The sequence below is a fragment of the Phoca vitulina genome, unplaced genomic scaffold (genome assembly GCF_004348235.1).
Source record: "Phoca vitulina isolate PV1807 unplaced genomic scaffold, GSC_HSeal_1.0 scaffold7, whole genome shotgun sequence".
NCBI lineage: Eukaryota > Metazoa > Chordata > Mammalia > Carnivora > Phocidae > Phoca > Phoca vitulina.
In genome coordinates, this window is record NW_022589710.1 from 67,470,850 (window position 1) to 67,489,131 (window position 18,282).

The window sequence follows — 18,282 nt, forward strand, 5'->3', positions numbered from 1 at the left end:
TTAAGTCAGCTGAGGAGCAGGAAGACTTTAAAATGTTGGGTGTGCAGTGGGGAGGAGGAGGGGGCCACAGCCAAATGCCCGGAAGAAGTAGAGGAAGAGGGACATAACCTCTAAGGGAGCTTTCTCCCCGTGTCTGAGGGGCTGTTGAGAGGTCCCAGGGGCTGGAAATGGGCCAATGGGAGAAGCTCCAGTGAGACTTGCGGGTGCCCCGATGGGTGTGTGGGTGGGGATCCAGTGGATTGTTTGTGTTCTCAGGAATGCAGAGGGCATGAGGATTGTCAGGTCAGGATGCGCAGAGTCTTTGGCTCTTAAGAGTTTTAAATCTGCTGTTCTAAGGGTCTCCGTTCTGGGGTGCTGAGATTCAGGACATGGCTTCCCCCCTGTCACCCCTCCCCACCAATGGCTGCAGAAGCCAGAGTAGGATTCCTGTGGGGGCCCCCATTTGTCCCGACCAACCCATGAGCTCCGAGTTGGGATCTCAGTGCTCCCCTCTGATCAGGGCACATCTTCAGTGTGTGTTTCTTTCTTTTAACTTATTAAAACAAGACCAAATTTTCTATCTTGGACTTTGACTTCTGCATGCACTCCATGCACAAATCCTTCCCCTGGTGACACCAGGAGCTCTATTTAGACTCCTCTGTGACTCCCAAATCCCTCCTCGGGAAGCTCAGCCTCAGGACTGACCTTCCAGAGGCTGGAGGCTGGAGGCTGGGCCTCAGGGGCAGACAGGCCAAGGCCCCCCTTGTGTTCCTAATGTAAATGGTGTGGATGGCACATGACCTAGAGCAGGAGGTCACCCATCACCCTGACACGTCATGCCACTGTCTTTCTCCCCTTCACATTCTTGTCTGTGGGCATACTTTTATTTATTTTTTTTAAATGGACATCTTTTTTCTTTTTTTTTTAAAATAAGCATCCAGTTTTTAAACCTTGCCCTTTTCACCACATGCATCCTGCGTTTTCCATGCAATATTTTTGTCATCAGCGTTTTTCTTTTTTTCCATGGAAAAAAATATCATCGCCTCACTGGCTGTGTCGTGTCCCATCGAGTGGCTATATACCATCGTTTGCAATGCCGACCTGCTATTGTTATGTATAACTCATCTTTTTTTTTTTTTTCCCCTAATGCTATGAATTCCACCACGGCGAATGGCTTTGCGCACATCAATTTTTTTTCATTCTTACGAATTGCTTTCCTTCACCCCGAAATGACCATTGCTTCATGGCATGCCAGTTTCTCCTGCTAGACTGTGAGCCCCTTAAGGGCAAGGAGCTTGCCAAATTAATCTTTGTACCCCCAGTGCCCGCCATGTTGTGAATGCTGCATGGATGGCGTGCTGGGTGAGACGGTCGAAGGATGGATGAATGCATGGACGCTGAATGTATGATTGGCTCTCCTAGGGTCGAGCTTCTTGAGTGAAAGGCCAGGGAGTTTGTATGGATGTTGACTAATTTCCGAGGACCTATAGCATTTTACAATGTCCAGTGATGTATTAGCATTTTGTTAAGATATTGCTAGTTTATCTCTGTTAAACAGTGTTTTTCTGTCATATTAACTTGCATTGCTTTGATTACTAATGAAGGTTGAGCATTTTCACATATACTTGTTAACCAATTGTATTTTCTCTTCTGTGAACTGTTTGTCCAAGTCCATTGGGTCATGGCTTTCTGGTGAGACTGGTCAACGATGGAATGGGTGTCCTTGGGACGTAGTGAGCCCTCTGTCACTGGAGGCATTCAAGGGGCAGGCCAGGCAGACACCTGATGAGGGTAGTTTAAAGGAGATTCACATAGCAGGTGTGGGGTTGGTCTAGATGGTCTTGCAGGTCTATTTGACTAGGATTTGCTTCTCCCTGGAAATGGGGGGTCGGGACATCTTCCATTTGGCAGCCTGGCAACATGTAAGATGGCATCCCCTGGGTGGGGGTTCATGCATTTATGATTTATAAACTCTACACCGCACCCTCTGGAACTCTCGTGGGACAGGAATATCTCTTTGACCCTCCGAGGTCCAGTTAGCCATGCCTAGCATCTCGTGCAGTTAGCTGGTGACTTCTCACCAGCCCTGACACCCAGCCCTATTTCCCTTTGAGGAAGCCAGCCCCCTGGACCATCATTTTCCACCTCTTAGGGAATCAGGAGAGGCCATCTGCTGTCCTTTTCATTCCCAGTGTCCTGTGATGTGTGAGCAAATGTCCCCGAGGCCTTAGATGGATGGCACGTATTGGATCAGGACTGGTGGAGAATCCTTCAGGTTTTCTTCAATGGGGCAATTAAATTTTGTGATCCGAGCAGCAGGATGGACCCCATGGTCTTCCTGGGTTTCCCCTTGTGCCCCACTACAAACTAACTCGGCTCAAAGGCCATCGAGACCATTTGGCGAGGGTGTGTTCCCCACGGAGAGCTTGCCCTACCTTCCAGAACAATCCCTGCCCTCGACAGGGAGCTGCTTCTTCCCGCCGAGCCCCTCTACTATAGCACTGAGCGATGTTTGCCTGCGTCAGGATTAGTCACGCACATGTCTGTCCCAGCATCGAGGCTTGGGAGGCCAGCAATGACTTCCAGCGTTGATTTAATCCATCCATCCATTCATCTGTGCATTTGGCCTCCATTTCTTGACCTGGTGCTTTGGCCTCTCCCTTCCCTGAAAGCAAGCCTTTTCATTTTGGGTGGGCTGTGTAGCGCCATGGGCTGTGGTCATGAAGCGAACGCCCTTTTTAGAGCTTTCTCCTCCGGGGTCACTGCTCTGAGCACGTCCCAGCTGGACTCATCTGCCACTGTCACCCACACGGCTTCTGTCCCCATGGTGCTTTCCCAGGCATCACCCACCGCGGCGGATCCAGGGCCGGGGTCCGAGAGGGCCCCCCACCCGTGAGCGGAGGTGTCCTCCCCAGGCCGCCCTGCCTGGTGCATGGTCCCTGCCATGAGCTTTGCCTTCAGCCTCTCTGCTTCCTCCACCCGATGGCAGTGGTTGTAATTCACCCCTTCATTCCTTCATCCCTCATTCCTTCACAATCGACAAACATTTCTTCAAATTAGCTGGTGCTATACTAGAGCGGGCTCCCAAGGACTCATCCCCGATTTTCTCCTTTTGGAAGACAAGACGGGCATGTCTGCAAGGGGCCATGTTTGTGTGCCAGCAAAAGGCTCGACCCTTGGTTCAGCCCCAACTTCAAGATCCGAGTTCTGTTGGAAGTTTGATTGCCCTCCCTGACTTTGTTCCTTACAAAATTAGGTTGATTGGTAATCAGCAAACCGTGTCCCTGGGTGTTCAGAAATCATAACCTGTGTCCTCAAGAGGCCAGAGTGACGGCTAGGGGGTCTGAGATGAACGGCTGCTTCTGGCCGTGAGCTGGCTTTTAAGTCATTAGGACACCCTGATCTTGCCCGGTGGTGATCTTAGAGTCGTTCCTGTCCCTTTCGAAATTAGTTAATGCTGGGCTCTATTTAGAGAAAATTGGGAGAGATGATTGCTCACGGAGGTGATAAGGAGCATGCCCTGTGCGGGGGTCTGCACAGAATTATCCGTTGGCAGACCTGGGCATCCAAGACACATGGTACTTCGCAACCCCTGGACGTGGCCCCAAGCATTCACGTGGGTCCCAGGCACCCCCCCCACCCCCACCCCTCTAGCTCACTGCTGCCTGTGGGGGACAAGGCAGAGGTCTTGGGGCCTCTGCTTAGAATTCTGCTGTGTATTCATTGCATTGGAGAGAGGGCGTAGTGAGCAAAGCCAGGACCCTGGAGCTGGACAAACGTGTATGGTTTAAACTGACCGTGACAGCTTGAGTCTGTCTTCTGGGGGAACAGTGGCACCCACCTCGCAGGGCTGTTGTGAGGATTGCTGTAACCAGGGCTTTGAACTGGGATTCCGACCAGGTGGTGCGCGTGCCCCCGGGGGCTGCTGGGGGTGGGATGGCAGGCCAGGTGGGGCAGCCTGACCCAGCAGGTTAGCAGGGAATGGCTTTGCTAGACGTGTAGGGGGCACCGTGGGCTAGGGTGCAAATTGCTTCGACATTGTAGGGTTAGATAGGAGTAATTTTGGCAGGGACCTTTATGCCGGGGGCATGGGCCTCTTTGGGCAACACCCTTGCCCCCCCTGGGGTACGCGTTCACGCTCACCTCTGTTAAAGGTTGGAAGCACCCACTGGGTCTTGCCTACCGCTGTGTCTGGCCTGTGGGCGGCACTTACACACGACCCTCCCTCCGCAAGAGATCTCTCCTGGCAGTGTCCTCCCCGCTGAAATATTAGGCACCAGCCGTCAAAGACACCGCAATGTCCCCCCTCTCAATTAACTTTTGGGCTCAAATGCCAGCAGCCTGAGTGCCTAACACAGTACCAAGCCAGTGGTAGGGGTCGCCTTCCATTTTTGTTGAATGGATGCATGGGTGAATGGCCAAATAACGGATTGTAACCAAATGCAAGTGGCAGATGTTAAAACCCTTACTAAGAGTTTGTATTTCGCTCCTGATTAACCTGTTAACAATTGTTGTATTGTATCTCATGGACTTCTGTATGACTCGTGTTGTTTGAAAACCAGGATTCTTGTTTGGAGTGTCGTGAGATGAAACTTTTTAGCTGTCTGTGTTCTGTGTTCGGAATTAGAACCCGGCAGACCCGGGGGGCCACCTAACTAACTGTGCAGTGCTGGGCAAGTCACTTCTCCTCTCTGACCCTTGGTCTCCTTTTCTCTGATGGGTCACCAGAAAGCTCCCTCCACTGGGTGGTTTGGAGGCCAGGGCCTGGGTCAGCTATAACAGAGCTGATCAAACGCTGGCGCTCATTGAGGATCGTCGTATGTTGGGGGTTGTCCGGCAAGTTCCAAGCCTTTGCGGGATCTAAGTGAGTTGAAAGTCAGCATTGATTTTATGCTCAGATTGTATTTCGACAGTCAATGGAACGTGTAAGACAGAGGCTGAGCGGTCTGCAAGTATTTAGCGAGTTGGCCCAGGGTAAATACTGGTTTGATTAATGAGTGACGGCTTTTTTCCTTCCTTGGAGCCTCCCCCCCGCCCACACCATCCCACTTTCCATCCAGGCTGCTGCTTCTCACGTGGAGGTGGCAGCAGGCTGGGGGGACTGCTTCGGGCTTGCTGTACCTGTTCATGCCGTGTCTGATTGTGGGGGCTTCTGCAGACACCTGTGTGTGCCCCGGGTCGAGTCCGCCAGGCAGGAAGAGGTTTAGAGGGGCTTCTGCTGATGTCTTTGGGGACATCTTCTTCTGCCCTTTAGGGGAAAGGCCCCTGTGCTCCTCATTTTCTCACCCCTCTTCCTTCTTTCTCTGGCTGTAAGGTGAAGAAATCGGTCTGCAGTTTCGTCTGGGGGCCTGGAACCAAGCTGGGGCAGGGCTGTTAACCACTATGCCCCGCAAGCTTCCTGCTTGGTTGGGGGTGTGGGCCCGGTTTCTCGATGAGGGAGCTGAGATTCAGAGAGAGCTGGGGATCAGAGCCAGGGCTGAGCAGTCCTGCCTGAGGAGCTGGTGCGCTTTGACCCTGCCAGCCAATCTCTCCTAGTTACTGCGGCCGGCCTCTGCTGGCCCATGTGTACCTGGCCCTGCCCCTGGCAGGGGTCACAGTGTGCCACAGCTCAGTTGGGTCCAAGTGGGCCTTGGAAGCTTGGCTGCATTTGAGAAGATATTAGGGGTCATTTGGGGTTGGGGGGTCTCTTCAGGAGACCCCTGAGTTTCTTTCCTGGCCCTTGTCTCATGCTTGTGAGACAGAGCATTCTGCTGTCATCCCCAAATGCCATCTGCACCCCCAGCCTCTCTCCTGTCCTGCCCTCCCTCTGTGGAAGCCTCACTGGCCTCCCCTTCTTTCTGCCTCCTGGGCGCTCTTTATGGCCCTCACTGCTGTCCACATGATCAGCTCTTTCAGTTGCCTGAGATTTTACTGTGAGGTCTGGCCTCCAGCCCTGTGTGCCTGCCTCCAGGAGCTCTGGCACTGGACTTCCCGGTACTCCCCTCCCTTGGGCTTAGCTTAGGGGGTCCTCGCTGTTTGCCGTCTGCCCCGTGGACATCACACATCCTTGAGAACATGTCTGAGCAGAGGGGGGCCTTGCCTCGGTGCTCCGGAGGGACCCCACGGGAGGGACAGGTAGTAGGCCCCTCCTCCCAGGGGACTCTGAGTCTGTGTTCAGGTGTCTGCTCCCCGATAGGCCTCGGGCTCCTGGAAGCTTAAGCTTGTGTGTGACCCAGGATGAGGGAGTCTCCCAGGGGCCCAGTGTTGACAGGTCACCCACCCCTTGAAATGGGCAGGGCTGGGTCCCCGTTTCCTGAGGGCAGGTGAGGGAGTGGAGGTTCAGTGGGGTCACAGCCAAGCTGTAGTTGAACCCTTACTCTGAGATTTGTGCTTCTCTGACCCTTCACTTCACTAGTAGGCACCTAACAGATGCTCACTGACTGACGAGGCAGGGTTTTTCATGGACGTGAAGAACTGAATTGATGGTTGGCTGATAGGCAAGTTGAATCCACATGTGTTTCTTTAGGAGGAAAGTGTGTTTTCTTGGCAAAGACTCTTCAGGGCAATTCCCGAGGGTCTCCGCCTATGGTGGGGGCTCCCCCTGGGGCAGGTGCAGCCAGAGGAGGGTCCCTCCTGATAGAAATGTTTGTCTTCTGCCCATTTTTGAAGTATTTATGTCTAGAATAAAACTTCATTTAGGCTCAAGTGTCCTCGTTTGTGTTGTGGCCCAAGTGATTTTGATAATGTGGCATTTGGTCATGCCCAGGCTGGAGGGAGGCCCTGGTAACGCCCTCCTCTGTGGCTGGCGGTGGGCCCTGAGGGTGTGGAAGTCTCCACCTGAAACGGCTTTGTTTCCAGCACTGGTGACAACCTGTATGGCACATCCAAGTCTGAGATGCAGCCGTGGGCACCCCAAAAATGCGGGGGGATTGGACTCCAGACCTTGGTTCCTTTTATCTGCTCTCACCCTCAAAGCACAGTACCCGGGCACAAGTTGAGGGATGGGACCCTGGAGGTCTTGCTCTTTTGAATTCTGGTCCTGGTGTCACCGTTTGCCAGGGCAGTGGCCTTGGGCAGGTTGCAGGCATCCCGAGTCTTGGTTTTCCCACCTGTAGAATGGGTACTGAATGATAATATCCGCTCAAAGGACGCTGGTAGCCCCCGACTGCAGGCTGCGTGCCTTGCTGCACCCCATATGCTGGCTCTGAGAATCAAGGTCTGGGTTTGAGGCCACTCTGGGGCCTGTGTGTGTGTGTGGCCTGGCCGATTTTTTGCTCACCTGTAACCTGGAAATAGTCACGTTTACCTGGCACGGTTATTGTGGGATTCAATGAGATTGTTTATGTGAAAATAAATGCTTTGTTACCTGGCACATGGGTCGCTTCTCCCCTTGTTCTCTGGTGAACCCTGGGTCTGACCACAGTGCCCTGCGGCCTATGGGCGCTGGTCACAGAAGCTCTGTGCTCCCCAGAACTGCAGTGGCCCAAGCGGCTGGTGTGCGGAGTGGAGGGCGTCAGGGAAGCACGCGGCCAGCTCTGGGGAGGCAGCGAGGGAGGGAAGGGTTTGCTTTTAAATACAGAGATTTAGCAGGGTCAAAGGGGGTGGGGTTGAGGCCAAAGGTGTCGGGGGTGGGGGTGGGATCAGGGAGAACTTTTAGAAACCCTCAGAGGATGGGGAGCCTGATATTTTAGAGAACATCCAAGTTTAATTGGCAGTGGTTTGGGCAGGATAGCTGGGGTGGTGTTTAGAAAGGCCAAGAGTTCCAGATTCTGGGTTAGTGAGGTGAGAACCTTCAGAGGTCCCGGGTGCAGGAGGGTGTCGGGACTAAGGGTACGCTTCTGGAAATCTCTGCAGGTGGGGGAGCCTGGGGAAGTGGTGACGTGTGGGAGCCCAGAGATCGAGGGGCACTAGCTAGAGGGGGCAGGAGCTGGTGCCTGGGTGCTCCCCTGGCCCCCCAAGGCTGCTGGGAGCCAGGGCCTTCTCCCCGTGGTGTCCAGTGGTGCCCAGTCCCGGGGGCGTCTCTCCTCTCCTCGCCCCCCTGGCCTGCCTGTCTGCATGAGAACTTGTCAGCCAGTGAGACCGGGAGCGGGCCCCTTCATCTGCACCTGTGTCTCTCCCAGCCTCCGCAGCCACAGGGACACCCTGCACACGCTCCTGCGGGACAGGCCGGACCCAAAGACTCTGCACCAGGGCTGCCCCCTGCGAGGAGGGGCATGCCCTCCTGGCCTCTCCTTGCGTAGCCACCCGCCCTCTGACTGATGGACTGCACTGATCTGAGGCTCAGACACGTGGGCTGGACCCCTACCCACCCCTCATGAACCCTGAGACTTGGGGGAGCCACCGAGCCTTCACTTGTCCACACCTGAGGAGTGGGCTCGGACACCTACCTCACAGGGTTGTTGTGAGGAGCGAGTGATGTGGTTTGAAAGCGCCTGACCTGGGGCTTGGCACACCCTTTTGTGCTCTCAATAAATGTGTTTCTTGCCTTAACAAAAACAGTGATGGATGTGCTACTAATATGAGGAGGGCTGAATGTCGGGTGTCCTGTCTGGCTGGGGCTGCTCTCATCCAGGGCGTGTGGTGGGTGGGGAGGGCAGGGGAGCCAGCTCTGACCTCCTGTGGCGGATGCGTGTTGGGGTGAACTAACTTGGGCTGGTCCCCTTCCTTCTAATGGTTTTGGGATGGCACGTTCCTTTCCAGAAAGGAATGTAGCTGGGGAGTGGAGGAAGTCTGAGCTGAGCGCAGCGTTGGGGGTCCCAAGAGCCCCAGAGGGGCTGCGCCCAGGCTGCGACTCTTCCTCCCCTCCTCCTGCACTCCCAGGGCCCAGCAGGAGCCAGGCAGAGCTGTGGTCCTGCTCGAACTGACAGTGAGTGCGTGGCCAGCCTGGGTATGACCCAGGGCTAACGCTCACTGCACAGGATGGTTACCGAGCTCAGCGGGACCCTGAGGAAGCTGCAGGGGTGGAACCTCAGATGCAGCCGCTGTCCCCCCTGGCACGGGCACCGAGCCTTGTGCCTCCGAGACCCAGCTCAGGAAAGTCAGACTGTTGGCCGAATGGTGACGGAGAGGAGCAAGGGCAAGGGACCTGTGGACCCAAGTCCACACGGAGTCCTGGGGGTCGTCACACCTGGCTTTGCTGGAGCAGATGAACTGGACATGCAACCAGTGGGAAAGGAGAGGCTGACCCCTGCCACTGCCACCCTCAACACCGAAAGTCACCACCACTGCCACCTCCATCACCTCCTCCTCCTTCCTCCTCCACCTTCTCTCTACCTCTTCCTCCTCCTACTTCCTCCTTCATCACCTTCTTCTTCCTACCTTCTCTTCCTCCCTCCTCCTCCTCCTCCTATTCCTCTTTCTTCTCGTCTTCCTCCCCTCCTCCTCCCCCACGCAGGGAGGTGCCTCAAGAGAACTACAGGAGAGTCCCACCATGGGGCTGAGCATGGGGCTGAGCATGGCCCCTTCGCAGAAAGAAAGAACCACCTTGGTGCCGATGGCCATGTCTCAGCCAAGGAGACTTGACCCCAGTCCCTGATGGAGATGATGAGACTCATGGTACAGAGTATGGTCCAGGCAGCATGGAGACAAGAGGAAGATGGCCTCCAGAGTGTGTCCCACTGAGATGAGTCCATTCCAGCCAAGGTGGGGCCAAGGAGCCGGGAGAGTCCTGCCCATGGTGGTCAGAGCCCCAGCCTCTGATGATGTTCAGCTATCCATGATGAAGGGCCTTCTTGATGTTCCAGAGCTGAGACCCTAGATCCATCCTCTGATGACGTTCAGATGTCCATGATGAAGGGCCTCCTTGATGTTCCAGAGCTGAGACCCAGCTCCAGCCTCTGATGATGTTCAGATGTCCATGATGAAGGGCCCCTTTGATGTTCCAGAGCCGAGACCCCAGCACCAGCCTCCCATGAAGCTCAGATGTCCATGATGAAGGGCCTCCTTGAAGTTCCAGAGCTGAGACCCCAGCTCCAGCCTCCCATGAAGCTCAGATGTCCACGATGAAGGTTCCTCTTGATGTTCCAGAGCCAAGAATGCAGTTCCAGCCTCTGATGAAGCTCAGATGCCCATGATAAAGGGGACCCTTGATGTTCCAGAGCTGAGACCCCAGCTCCAGCCTCTGATGAAGCTCAGATGTCCATGATGATGGGCCACCTTGATGTTCCAGAGCCAAGATCCCAGTTCCAGCCTCTGATGAAACTCAGATGTCCATGATGAAGGGGCCCTTTGATGTTCCAGAGCCAAGACTCCAGCTCCAGCCACCAATGAAGATCTTGCATCCAGAATGAAGGTCCCCTTGATGTTCCAGAGCCAAGACCACAGCTCCAGCCTTTGATGAAGCTCAGATGTCCATGATGAGTGGCCCCTTGATGTTCTAGAGCCAAGATCTTAGCTCCAGACTTAGATCAATCTGCACCCAGAAGGAGGGTCTCCTTGATGTTCCAGAGCTGAGACCCCAGTTCCAGGCTTCAGTGAAACTTGAACATATGGAATGAGGGTCCCCTTGATGTTCCAGAGCTGAGACCCCAAATCCAGCCTTTGATGACACTTGGGCATCTGGAATGAGGGTCCTCTTGATGTTCCAGAGCCAACACTCCAGCCCTAGCCTCCAGTGAAGCTCAGATGTCCTTGATGAGTGGCCCCCTTGATGTTCTAGAACCAAGACCTCAGCTCCAGACTCCAGTGTAGCTTGTGCATCCAGAAGGAGGGTCCCCTTGATGTTCCAGAGCTGAGACCCCAGTTCCAGCCTTCAATAAAACTTGGATATCCAGAATGAGGGGTCCCCTTGATGTTCCAGAGCCAAGACCTCAGCTCCAGCCTCTGATGAAGCTCACACATGCAGAACTGGTGAGAAAGCCTCAAGGCTTTCTTGGACAGGACTTTGCTTGGGCAGGACTGGGTGTGTTGAGACTGGAGATGGCAGAGGAGACTCTGCTCTCCACCCATGGCCTTCAGCACTCCTCACTAGCCACACCAGAGGTAGCATTTGGACCCCATAGGAAGCTGGGTTCCAGATGCATTAGTAAGATGTGGAGTAGGGACTCCTGGCAGGAGGAACAGTGTTAGGAAGAGCATGGCAGCCGAAATAATGGATTGTGGGTGGCACTGCTGACGAAGCTTGCCCATGAGAGGGTATCTGTGCAGCAAAGCACTGTTTTATGCCTTTTAGTTGTGCTGGACTCATGGCTGGCTGCACACCAGGCTTGACCCACGGGGCTGCCAAGTTGGCTGGACCCTGGAATGTAACCCAAGCTCGTTTCTGCGGCTTAGCTCCTCTCCCAGGGGAAGGTGCTAAACGCCCACTCACCAGACTGGCGTGAAGCTGTGACCTTGGGGCTGGTCATTTCTGGTTGCCTCTTTCTAGCAACGGAAGCTCAATTGAGGTTGGGACTGAGACAGGGCCAGGCCATCACGATGGGTGTGAAGACAGCATGGGGGGCAAGGGGCGCCTCCAAACACATGGGGACATGATGGCAGCTTCCCAGATGCAGCTGTCTTCTGGGCTGGGACTCTGCCCCAAGCACCCTGATGATAGCTGTGGTCCTTCAGGAACTCAGTTGACACCAGACTGTCCACTAAGCTGAAGAGAGATGACAATTAAAGAAATAAGGCCAAAAATACTGACTTTCTCAGAAGCCCTAAGGACTCCATGGGTGGATAGAGTCGAAGCTATGGAAAGTGTCAACTTTGGGAGGAGAGAATGCGCAGTATCTGCATGAGCGGACTCTGAAGTCTCTAGACTGGGAGATTCTGAGAATCTGATTTCATCAGTTATGCCATTGAGACACAGCTCCAATAATATATCCCAGAAACTGACTTATTTTATGCAGTTGGAGCCCGCAGGAAAAGGGAGCAGCTAGCAAGAGTTCTTGAAAAACACATCTTAACGATGCCAACATCATTTTGGTGATATTTCCTGGAAATTCATTAACATTTGGAACTATGCATACAAAAACTTATTTTATGAGTAACTGGGACTCTAGACCTGGGATGGAATGGTGGAGAAATGTCATCTTAGAGGACTGCCCTGCCCTACCCCCACCCTCATTTGGCCAAGTTATTTTAGGAGGTTTCCAAGAACAAGCAATTATTAGAATCACTCATTGCTGATTTCCTAGAAGTCCCCACAACAAATTCAAAGCCAAATGCAAACCGGGTGAGCCGGCAGGCTTGCAACATTTGTGAAGAAATGTGGAATCTGCTCTATAAAAAGTCATCTGCTTCAGGGAGCGAGGCTCAGAGTAGGCATTAAGGATGGATAGATAGAAGTTCTAGGTCATCAGGCAGAGCCCCTGATTTAAGATAGTTCAGAGACTCCTACACAGCCCCTCCCAGGAAGGTCATCCAGCTCTGGGATGTTTCTGGAGTGTGCTAGGCATTGTGATGGACTTGGGGAGGAGATGATTTTGACGCAGTCCCTGCCCTCCCAAGTGCGAGAGGCCGGATTCCAGGTGCTACCACTGTGGTCTCAGTGCAGAGGGCTTCCCTTGGATCAGGGTTAAATGGTCCAGAGAGGTCTCCCAGTTAGCTCCCCTATTTTCCAGATGAGGAACTGAGGCCCAGAGAAAGGTTGCTCCCTTGATGTCTGTTAAGACCAGCCCTCTCTCTGGAGATCAACATTCCCTACCCCAGGCTGCCTCTGATTTTACGGAGATTCAGGAAGAGCCCCAAAGGCTGAGTGGATGGCCTGCAGTCACCCATCAAGAGAGCAGAAGTAGGAAGGCTTGGCAGCAGAGCTCCCACCTCCTTGGGCAGATTGGCTGTGGTGGTGACATCCTCCAGGAGCCCAGCCCCAGCACCATGCTGGAAGAGTAGACCAGAGGGAGTGAGGATACTCTGGGGGATGGGAGAGGGGATGGGCCAGGAGGAAGCCCAACTAGGAGTCTAGGGAGCCAGGCCCAGCCACAGTTTGCCCCACTTCCCCCTCAGGGCCTCAGTTTCCCCATTGTTCATTTTGTCCTTCTCCTGTTTGTGGGAGCGGCTGCCGCTGGCCAAAGGGATCAGTGACAGGGAGGCTGGAATGGAAGGTCATGGCCTCCTTTCTTCCCCGGGGGGACTAAGTGAGGCCCCAGACTTCACTGACACTTCTAGCTCAGCTCTTAGAGGAAGCAGGGAAGGCAGGGAGATGCCCGGGGACTGCAGTTTTCTCCCAGATGACTGTAATTTTCCCCTTCTCACCCTTACCAGTAGCTGCCATTCTGGAGCCGGGGGCTGGAGTGAGGCAGCATCAGGTGGGCCCTGGGAGAACTTTCTCCCAAGCTCCGCTCACCTGAGGGCTGTTTTCATGTGCCAGCCTGCCGGTGAGGGGACAGCGTTCCTAATCGTGTCCTCCGCGTACTTCTCAGGAGACACTTGGGGCTCTGCACCCTGCGGTCACATGGGGGCTTAGGGGAGACAGTCCCAGCAGCAGCAAAAGCCCCCTGCGGAGGCGGGGCCCACCTGTGGGTGGGTGGAGGTGGGCCAGGAGGATGGACGGGCAGGGCAGCGGGGGCAGCAGAGCAGCCAACTGGCCCAGAGAGTCAGGCCGAATTCAAGCCAGATGTTACGCAATCAGCAGAGGAGGGGGCGCCCCACACCCCAGAAGGCATTTATTAGGTGGATTTGGTATCTGTGCATTTCCCAGACAGCCCGCAGCGCCACGGCTGCCTTCCTGCGGCCCAGGGGCCTCTAGGGACCGAGCATCCCCAGACCTCGAATTGGGTCGGGTGCGGGGTGGGGTGGGGGCTGGCAGGGTGTTGTGGAACATTACCTATATACCTGCACTTTACAAAGCACTTTATCTGTTTGCTTGGTGTTGGCTGGTGGTGGAGTTGAGTGGAGGTGTGCCTGTCAGTGGGCTGGGTGCTCCTGTCAGCTCCCCCCCATGTCAAGGTGGAGACCCTGGGCTCAGAGAAGGGCAAAGGCCATTCTGGGGACACTCACATGTCCGTAGGGGGACAGGGGTTCACTGTCCTGCGAGGGGCCATTTCTCTGATGCCATGGCTGGGGGCCTCCGTGCCCAGCAATCAGAGGACCACACTGCTGGGAGGAAAGCCCCCCCCACCCCCCCAGTGTGCCCCAGAGCTGATCTTCTGGGATTGGTCTCCCAGACTGGAACCTGCCTCCCTTCACTTAGAACTGACTGTGACCCCAACGGGCCTTAGCTGCTCCCCACCCCGCAACAGCCTTTGCTCATGCCGCCTGTGAGTGGGCTACCTCTAGAGCTTTTCTGCAGCCTGGGACCCTGGTCCAGGACTCAGTCTGCACCCCTGTACCCCAGCTGCCACGCCAGCCCCCAGCACATGTGGGCACCAGATCGGTGTTGGGTGACTGCCCCAGGCTAGGCTCAGGTGTGGTCCTGGCCCCAGGGGGGCTGTGTGCTGAGGGTCCCTGGCCTGGGTTGGGGGGTAGATGAGTGCCCCTGCCTGCTTGTGTGTGCCTGGATCGGGGTGTGTGTGTGTGTGTGTGTGTGTGTGTGTGTGTGCGCGCGCGTGCGCGTGCGTGTGTGAGCGGACATGCATGCGTGCGAGGGTCTGTGCTTGTGCGTGTGTGCATGGGTGAGAGAGACAGATGGTGGAGGGTGACTGGAAGTGAGAGACAGATTGGATCTCTCCCTAAGCCCGGACACCCTGAGTGCAGAGTCCCCATCCGCTTCTCCCGCAGACCTACTCCCCACTGTCACCCCCTGCCACATGCCCCCTGGAGCTTTGTCCACAGCCCATCTGTGTGTCCGTTTCTGCCAGAGTGGGCAGGAGAGTGGCAACCTTGGTCCCTGACCCCTTGCCCTTCATTGTTGCCCCCCCCCCCATTGCCTCTCCTTAGCAATGCTGTCATAGGTCAGGGGGATTTTGAACTGCCGACGCCCATGAGCTGCCGACGCCCCCTCTTACCAGCTCTGCCCTCTTACCAGTAGGCTTTTCCCTTCTGTGTCCTGGCGTGGAGCCCTCCCCTCCTGCAGTCCCCCAGCTCCTGCTCCTTGGGCTGGGGTTCTAACCAGCTCCCCCATACCAGCCCCTAGACCCCAGCTACCAGGGCAGTTCACGGTAGAGTTCAGCCATCTCGCAGATGGAGGGACAAGAACGGGTTGAGCAAGGCGCGGCTGGGTCCTCTGCCCAGCCTCTACGGCCTGCCCAGCCTCCCCTGCTGCTGCCCTGCCGCCCGGGGCATCTGCCCCCCGTGGTGCTGACCAGGGACCTCAGGACCAGATGGGGCCTCCCAGACCTCGGCTGCTGCACCCCACCCTTGCCAGAGCGTCGGACCGGGGGATAGCTGTGTCCCGGATGCTGCAGGATCCAGGTCAGTTCCCGCTGTGCCTCATGGCGCCCCACCCCCCCTTATCCTCCAGGTGCTGCATCTACCTGAGATTCACGGTCCGAACACCATGATTTGGATGGGAAAGTGCCAAGAATGACATCAGATTTTTTTGTGTGTGTGTCCGATTGGTTTGCTGGTGAGGTTGAGAGTGGACAAATCAAACGAGCCTTATCAACAGCCCTGAGCTTTTGACAAATCTATATATGCTATATGTATGATATATACAGGCATGTAAATATTATAGAACATGCAGGAGATCATGTTGTTGCAACCCTTTAAACTTGGCGTTGTTGCCAATTCAAAAATGGGCTGGGGAGAAGGAGGGGATAGGTGACTTTTCAAAATTCCTTTATGGGGTATGCAAGCAAAAATGTTTGCTGACCCCTGTTCCAGGGTGTCCACTGTTCCTCACCAGCAAGGTTCTCAAGGCCTTTGTAATTGTTCGCCAAGCTTCGCGCGTGGTGGATATTCTGTTGATGACGTGGGCATGGCGGGGGTAGTGGGCCAGATGCTGGGCTGGGCTGTGGTTGTAAAGGCTCTTGATTCATGTCCCACCTTGGCCTTCAGAAGTTTCCAGGTCCCCCTGGTGGGTCCTGGGTTCCTCCTCCTTCCCATCTCAGCTTTTGGGGGGGGGGGTCCATGTCATGCACTTCTGTCACCATGGGCTCCATCATCATGGCTCCTCACCCTTAGCACTGTTTCACTGTCATCTGCAACTGCTGGGTCCCAGGGCCCGGGACCCTGCGGGTCGGCCATCTCGGGCTCCCATCACCTCCACCTGGCCTCTGTCATCCTGGGCACGGCATCTCATCTCCATCACTGTGGACCTGGCCATCACCCATCCATCATCCGCCTCACCTCCATCATCCTCGCTTCGGGGCTCCCTCTGGCCGCCAGGGCCTTGTACATGGTAGGCTTTCATTCATTCGTTTGCATATTCGGTGAAGGTCTACTGTGTGCCAGGCCCTGTGCCAGGCATCAAGTAAATGGACATTGCCCTTGGGAGTGCACGCCTCGGGGAGACGCACGAGAGCCGGCGGATGGCGGCGAGCCTGGGCCCGGGCAGCTTGGGGATGCAGTGCAGAGAAGAGTGAATCTGACCGCGGGGGCTGACGGGGCAGAGGGTTCAGCCAAGGTCCTGCTGAGTGGGGTCTGGAAGGAGAGGTCAGATGTGCTCTCTTTCCTCCCTGCTGGTGGCTGACATCTTAGAAATGGCACCAGGAACCCAGGCGCTCGCCGCTTGTCCATGGGGTCCTCGCTCCTAGGCCCTGGTGTGGTTCCTGCCCCTCCAGGAGCCTGGGCTCCCTGCACTCTGCACCCCATTTTCCGGGTCAGCCTCCTGGCTGTCCCCTTTGTTGGAGATCATCCAGTCCTACCTACATCCATTGTTGGTCACATCATTCCCTTTTTAGAGGGGAAAACGGCTGCTCAGATGAGTTCCCTGAATATTAAATGTCAGCACTCAGAGGGTTAAGAACCACATTCTGTGCTCTTGCCACCAAAGTGGACATGAGAGAGGGAAGCAGGACCTTTGCTTCTCATTGCTCAGCCCTGGGCTGGTTTCAAGGCAGGGTTAGATCACCTTGGAGGAGGGGAAGTTGCTGGGGGGAGGAGGGAGTGGGCTCCATGTGTGATGCAGTGTTCATGTTTCTGGGGTGAAATCAGAAAATGTGGACAAGGCAGTGAATTTTTTGTAAAGCAAAATGTATTCCATTGTAAAAATCTGAGTTGTGTCCTTGTTGTGTTGGGGCTGTTACAATGTACTTGGGTTCTCCGGAACAGTGGTAGTCCAGGATGGAATCGTTTTGCCTCTTGACTTTAATGCCTGTGCTTGGCCAGGTGTTGGTTGTCAAATATCCATTTTGGAAGTTTCTAGGTCTTGGAGAGCCAGAATCTTGGACCCTCTGGTGTCCATGAAGACCCTGTAGATGTTTTGGGTGGAGGTTGCATGGGCTTGTGGGGTGTGACGGTGGCTCAGAGGTCTTAAAAGTCCCCTTCAAAAATTGGAGTGCACTCAGTGTTAGAGGGTCTGGGTGGGCTTCAGGAGGTATGTCAGGTGCGTTAACGTGGAATTCTACCTTCGGCAGATGATCTTGTCTAACTTTTAGGATTGTCTGGTGGCCTCTTTCGGTTTGCTCCTGAATCACAATGAGTGTGGTGTGTGCGGACTGCCTTGGGATGAGGTGGTGCCCTGGGCTCCCTCCCTCACCCCAGTTCGCCCATCACCTTAGGGGAGGGGCAGCTCCTCATTGGGTGGTCCTGGGGGTGAACACCTCTCCTGGTTCCTGCCCGAACTAACCTGTCCTCACTCATGTGTCACACTGAGCCCCTCCTCCCTCATGTGTCACATTGGGCCCCTCCTCACTCACCTGTCACACTCAGCCCCTCCTCCGTAATGGGTCACACTGGGGTCCTCCTCACATTTCACACTGAGCTCCTCCCCCTTCATGTGTCACATGGAGTCCCTCCTCATGTGTCACGCTGATACCCTCCTCCCTAACGTGTCATGCTGAGCCACACCTCACTCACGTGTTGCACTGAGCCTCTCCTCCCACACGTGTCACACTGAGTCCTTCCCTCACGTGTCACGCTAACACCCTCCTCCCTCACATGTCACGTTGAGCCCCTCCTCACTCATGTGTCATGCTGAGCCACTCCTTACTTTGTCACACTGAGCTCCTCCTCTGTCATATGTCACACTGAGCTCCTCCCCCCTCACGTGTCACACTGAGGCCCTCCTCACTCATGTGTCACACTGAGCCCCTCCTCCTTCACCTGTCACATTGAGCCACTTCTCACTCACCAGTCACACTGAGCTCCTCCCCCATCATGTGTCAGACTGAGTCCCTCCTCCCTCATGTGTCACACTGAGCCCCCCTCCTTCACCTGTCACATTGAGCCACTTCTCACTCACCAGTCACACTGAGCTCCTCCCCCATCATGTGTCAGACTGAGTCCCTCCTCCCTCATGTGTCACACTGAGCCTCTGATCCCTCCTGTGCCACATTGAGTCATGTCTCACTCAAATGT

The 18,282-nt window shown here is 55.2% G+C and overlaps 1 long non-coding RNA gene across 2 annotated transcripts in view; it reads left to right on the forward strand.

Annotated features, from left to right (window-relative positions):
• Nucleotides 1–8,449, forward strand: part of LOC116633298 — a 34,122-nt gene extending 25,673 nt beyond the window's left edge. The window contains exon 7 of one of the 2 annotated variants that reach the window (XR_004299607.1): nt 8,079–8,449. This is a non-coding gene — a long non-coding RNA (uncharacterized LOC116633298). Of the gene's footprint in view, nt 1–1,234; nt 4,977–8,078 lie in introns of those variants that run through there. The other variant, XR_004299608.1, reaches the window with a different exon arrangement.
• The last annotated feature ends 9,833 nt before the right edge of the window (nt 8,450–18,282 follow it).